The following is a 6,336-nucleotide window of genomic DNA, read 5'->3' as shown; positions in this document are numbered from 1 at the left end:
TCCCTCAAAGGGATTGTCCCTTTGGTCTGACGGTACGCGTTGCGCTTGTGAATGACAGACCCGGGTTCGATACCAGCCTTGCCTGTGGCATTACAATGTGAATGCTCTCATTTGTGCAGAAGCTATGACTCAAACACTCACTTCAGTAAGTTTAAATGAATCACAAAAACTAAAGAGACTTTAATCATCGCTCAGTCTGTCTTAGTGGAAAATATGTCATGACCCAAATGCAGCCAGTTGCAGAACTTGAGCAGTTGCTTGGTGCAGCAGATGGAAACTTTAGAACATGCGTGGGCCTGACATAGATGGAGCATTTCTCAGAAATCAGACAGATAGCAAGCTGCTAAAAATACCTCACTGACTCTGGAACAAGTGATGCTCAGTGCAGGAAGGGATATGAGAGTGGTGGTGGGGGGGGGGGGGGTGCTTCAGTATCTTAATTTGTAATGTAAATAGCCTCAAAAATAGCAACTTATCTGCCAACCACCCCTTTGTTCAATATTACCAAGCTTCTACTGTTTATGACTCATGAAAGATGCAAAGATTAATGCATAGGTAGATATGTAAATCAGGACTGCTGAATCACTGCCGATCTTTCGGAAAAGACTAAAGACTCACCTTTTCAGGCTCCATCTGGGCCCTTCTTGATCTAACTTCTTTCTCTCTCTTTCTATTAATAAAAAAAAAAACTAAAAAAAAAAACTAAACTAAACTCGTACCACTGTTCCTTCAGAATTTGTAGTTGTCATAGACTGTGCTCCATAGTTGATTGCTCTATTGCTGACAAAAAATGTGTTATTGTAAGTCGCTTTGGATAAAAGCGTCTGCCAAATGACGTAATGTAATGTAATGTAATGTAATGTAATGTAAATAACATTTTACTGCATGTGCAGCCACACTATAGGCCATGGAAATTATTTATTAAATTATCAAACTATTATCAGTTTGACGATAATTATACATCATCTAAACTTTTTCAAATGTATGTAATTATATTTACAAGTAACCTAGCATGTTAAAAGTGTGAGAAGCTCATAAGAAAGAATCCATAAGTCTTTCTGATTTCTGCCAAATGCAATCAATCTTTGTCACTTTGGTCAAACTTCAAAAGAAAAATGAAATCATGTGGTTCACAAGGTCTTCTGAAAAACTTTTATTGAATAGAAAATTAAGCAAAAAGAAGTTCACAACTGCACACAGCATTATACATTTGACAAAAAAGATGAATGATAAACTGACATGCTTTACTTGAAAAGTCAGTCATCATAACATTGTAATCAGGATATAGGTAGAACAGTTTGTCTTACGTATGCAGAATTGATTGATTGATATTAATTTTAAAAGAGATATTGAATCTAAATGCATGGCAAGGTATAAACAAAGTAAATATAATTACTATTCTTTTAAATTGTATTTACAGAGACAGAGCGAAGCTTGTCTGTTAGAAAGAATCCATAAGTCATTCTGATTTCTGCCAAACAATCTTCACAGTTTCACACAAACAGACAGCATCACATCAAAAAGCAAACTACTGTATTGACACACTTTGAGAAGTCTGTCATAGTGATGACATTGTAATGATGCTACTGTATAGAACAGCTCCATATTTGATTGATTGATAACATATTTATTTCAAAAGGGATATTATTGAATCTAAATGCACTTCAAGGTACAAACAAAGTAAATATAAGGACTATGCTTTTATATGTTATTTACAGAGACAGAGAGAAGCTTGTCTGTTGCGGCCGCAGCTCGGCTGTCAGTTGCTCTGCTTTCCAGATGAAGCCTGTGCAGCAGACAGAGAAAGAAGCAAGTTCACAGATTTATTATCAACTTAGTAAAACCTGTTTATTACAAATAACAATACGACACCGCCTGCTGATCTTCACTTCACTTCACTAATAGTCTGTCTTGTCATGAGCTCTTGTACTGCTTTCCCAATCACAACATATAACATACATACAGTATATAGACACATGTGACAGGTACATACATACAGTACACATACATACATACATACATACATACATACATACATACATACATACATACATACATACATACATACAATATACATGACACATGTGACAGGTGCATACATACATAGATACATAAATACATAAATACATAAATACATACATACATACATACATACATACATACAGTACATACATACATACATATTTACATACATACATACAATATACATAAGACACATGTGACAGGTACATACATACATACATAGGCTACATGACAGGTACATGGTTCATGCTGGAGATCATGTTTGACAAACCTGTAGCTTCCACACCAACACCAGGACGAAGACTCCATACAAGATGCTCTTGGCGATGAAAACACCGTAGGTCAGTTTGGCAGTCTGCGTGATCTTCAGATATTTCTCTGCAGAAAATTGAAACTTTCAAATGAGTGACACGATTCAAAGATGACAAAGAGACAACTTTACGGAATCAATTTACCTGTGCAACAAAACATATGATGGATGCTTACAGTATATCCATATATATATATATATATATATATATATATATATATATATATATATATATATATATATAAGAGTCATATATATATATATGATGATATATATGACTCTTATAGTGTATAAGAGTATAAGATTAGACCACACAAGCATATTTACCTCTTGTCATGCCGTCTCCTTGATCTGACAGAAGAATCAAATGAAATTGATTAGAAAAGTGTAGATAGGTTTAGATTGGTGATTGCATTATTTTCCCATAGTAAAATGATCAAGTTGAAGGCCTTTCTGAGTTTCAAATGGGCACTCCTGAATCAGTTAAGAACTGAACAGGTGGCTCTAATGTTAATTTGGCCTGAAGGAGATCCATGATACAATAAAGAGTTAAATCTTATTTCAGTGTGCGGGTCCTTCTTTTGAACTCATACCTGATGCAGAGCCATCAACTGTGTCAGGGTGGTCAGTGGTCAGAGTCCCATTGAAGAAGCTGACGGTGCAGGTGAATTTCTTGCCGGTTGTGTGATAGGTTCTGGCTGCGACCCTCAGCCTGCTGGTGATGCTGTACCATTTCGTATTGGGGTCCCGCAAGGCAGCATTGTCGGTGGCCACGCCATCAGTCACAGTCTCGCCATCGATCTGCCAGAACACGCTCACATGGTCTGGGTAGAACCCAGAGGCCACACACACCAAGGTCTTCTTGTTTTTCTTGTCTTTCTTGTCTTTGCACTCCTTTAATGAAGGTTTGAGTATTTTCACTGTTGGTGGGGTGACATTAATGTTTGGATCTGCATGGACAAAGGACATAAACCAATACATTATTCTCAATGTCAACGTCCATAAATGCCACAAACCATGGTCGTTACAGGTTACCTCACTCACATTAGAGGTGTTATTTCATTTCTTTATATCAGTGATACTCACTCAACCCGAGGCTCTAGAGCCACATGCCGCCTCTTTATGAGTAGCCGTGGCTCTTTTAAGTCATACTTAAAATAAATAAGTAAATAAATAAGAATTGGGGGGGGGGGGGGGGGGGGGGGGGGATGTAAAGGGAGGAAAGGGGCTTTTTTGTATTGTGGCTGTTGCAAAGATTTTTTTTCTTTAATCTGGCTCCTTTAGTTCATTCTCAGGTTTTATGGAGTTTTTGCAGCGATCTTACCAAGAACTGTAAGGCTTGTTCCCTCTCCGAAATAAGCAGGATACTCTGATGCACAAAGCTGACATTCTAACAACCTTCTAGTAACAACCTTACAAGAGCTGAACCAACATTCACTTATTGTATTAGTGAGCCAGGATAATTTTCTCCGCTAAACTGTAAATATATCCTACTGTACCACGCTTATTCTGCTCTAATTGATATCACTGTCAGTGACTCATTAACTTTAAGGAATTTAAAACAGCAATTTTCCCTTTTTAGCTTTTACTCCATTTGACTGATGCACGGGAAGAAACATTAGATCTGTTTTGGCTGCTTACTCATTCAATCATGTATATTTTCAATGACAACTGATTGCCAAATTTCACATCATTATATGAATGTCTTACCTATAACAGTGAGTGTGGTGCCTGGACCAAACACAGCCTGTTCGCCGAACACAGTGGAAATCATACTCAATGTTTACCTCATTAGAAGGATTTTCCATATTCTCACCTGCTTTTAACTTGCAGAAGATCAAAAGATGGTCGTATAAATCTAGACTAGACTAAATCAAGAGATTAAAACTCGTTTTTGTACAGCCCTAAATACAGCGATGAATAAATAACTTAAATTATAAATAATTATTATCAAATTTCTCCAAACTACACACACACAAGGTCAACCTTTATGTGTCAAATGTTCTTTTCTTACCTAACACAGTCAGTTTGGTGCCATTTCCAAAGTAAGCAGGATAGTTGTTCACACTGACACATGCTACAGAAAAAACTCCTCAACCTTTAAGCCCTGAAGCTGTAGACTGACGGACTTTTTGCTCTAATTTAGTTTAGTTTAGTAAGAAAGTGGAGTTCTGCACACAGATGCACTATTAAGAATACAGACTTTATACCAAAATCCATCACTACCTGACCTTAGACTGCTGAATTAAAGTCCATTTAAAAAAAGAAACTCAACTCTAAGCTGTATCAAACTACTTTACCATTATTCACTATGAATATTACCTATATAGCATTGTTTGAATGACATTATATTGTTTCTTACCTAAGACTGTAAGCTTGGTTCCGTTCCCAAAGTAAGCCTCTGACTGGGAACTCACAGTGCTTTACAGAGCTGATAAGAACTTACTATGAGAGCAATAATCTGGGCATTCTGCCAAACGTCTTATTGCTAGAGAACATAGACAACGCTTGTTATTATTCTTATAGGCCTACTGGAACAAACTCACTTCTGACATAACTATCACAGTTTGAAAACAGTACGTTCACTAATATCAAATAAAATGTCTAGAAGCAGATTTTTAAGATTCTCAGGTCTCTCCTTTCACCTACATCAGATGGAAACATACTCAGATTGTTAGTTGAAGATGTTCTTACCTAAAACAGTGAGCTTAGTTCCAGCTCCAAAGTAAGCCTCGCTGTATGAACACAGAGTGTTTGGACTGTAACAAAAACTCTTCCTACTGCTTCTCTGACTGAGGCTCACTTACTGGAAAAATATTTTAATTTTGTCACTTTGAAGAGTAAACACTTCCAATGTGATCTACTGCAGTTTTATATGGAGTCAAGTTAAACCTGCACTGAAGTGTACCCTTTAAACAACCATTATAGAGTATGTTATTATGACTATTTTAATACTATATTTTAAGTGTTTTTATTTTCTTCAAGCAGTCAAGAATCATCATTTGAAACAAGGTGTCTTTAAGCCTTGAAGCATCTTTACTGTAGTCAAAAAGAGATCAAATCTGTGTTTCAAGGCAATGCTGAACAATATTTTAATGAATTTTATGTTTGATTTCTCACCTAAGACAGTTAACCTGGTTCCTCCGCCGAAATGAGCCTCATATCCACCGGCACAGTGAACCTGATCAGTGCTTAAATCAGCTCGAGCTGCTTTTACTTTTCTCCTTTATTTTTCATTGATTTTAAATGGCCCTTGATCACTTATTTCTTCTAACCCCCCAAACCAACTGTAGCTACTACAGTCTCTCTACAAGTTAGATTCAAGAAAAAATGCTTTCCATCAGCAACTGACCTGCTAGGCTCACATGTATTTTACTTCACTTACAGGTGGATTCATGAGATGAAAATGTAACATGTCACTTACCAAGAACAGTCAATTTTGTGCCTTGGCCGAAGTAGGCTTCGTAATTGACACAGTGCACAAGCTTAACATCAAAAAGCACTGAGCAGAACTACAACTACAAAGATCCAAATAGGTTTCTCACATTACCACTCCTATTCAAACACACTCCACTTTGAATAAACAACGCGTTTACACTCATTAAGTCTCATAAGCCTTCTCTTACCCAAAACAGTCAATTTGGTTCCATTTCCAAAGTATGCTTGGTCGGCATTGTCACAGTGCAGAAACATTGAACATGAATCTCCTCTGTCATTCTAGGGTTAGTCCTTAAGACATTTTGTCCACAAATCCTTCTTTTTATACAGAGGTTCTACACCAATGTGACATTTACCAAAATTCAATATTGAACTGGAATATTTACCTAAAACCGTCAGCTTGGTTCCATTGCCAAAGTAAGCAGGCTCATTGTAGCTCACAGTGTTCTCTGTTCAACTCAATAGTTCACCTTTTTCATGAACGCAGATTCGTTCCTCATTGTCAGCCAAACATTTGGACTATTTCAAGTTAGTTTCAGTGATTGTGAGAGTCGTGACTTACCCAA

General features: G+C 36.9%; 1 gene segment (V, D, J or C); it reads right to left on the bottom strand.

Moving 5' to 3' along the window:
- Window positions 1–1,138: 1,138 nt before the first annotated feature.
- Window positions 1,139–6,087, bottom strand: LOC310774131 (T cell receptor beta chain MC.7.G5-like). The segment is given in 5 exons: window positions 5,959–6,087; window positions 2,926–3,282; window positions 2,660–2,683; window positions 2,294–2,400; window positions 1,139–1,786 (listed from the first exon to the last, which is right to left on the bottom strand).
- Window positions 6,088–6,336: the final 249 nt, after the last annotated feature.

The sequence above is a fragment of the Poromitra crassiceps genome (genome assembly GCF_964638095.1).
Source record: "Poromitra crassiceps genome assembly, chromosome: 3".
Classification (NCBI taxonomy): domain Eukaryota; kingdom Metazoa; phylum Chordata; class Actinopteri; order Beryciformes; family Melamphaidae; genus Poromitra; species Poromitra crassiceps.
This window is presented reverse-complemented; position numbering and strand designations above follow the sequence as displayed.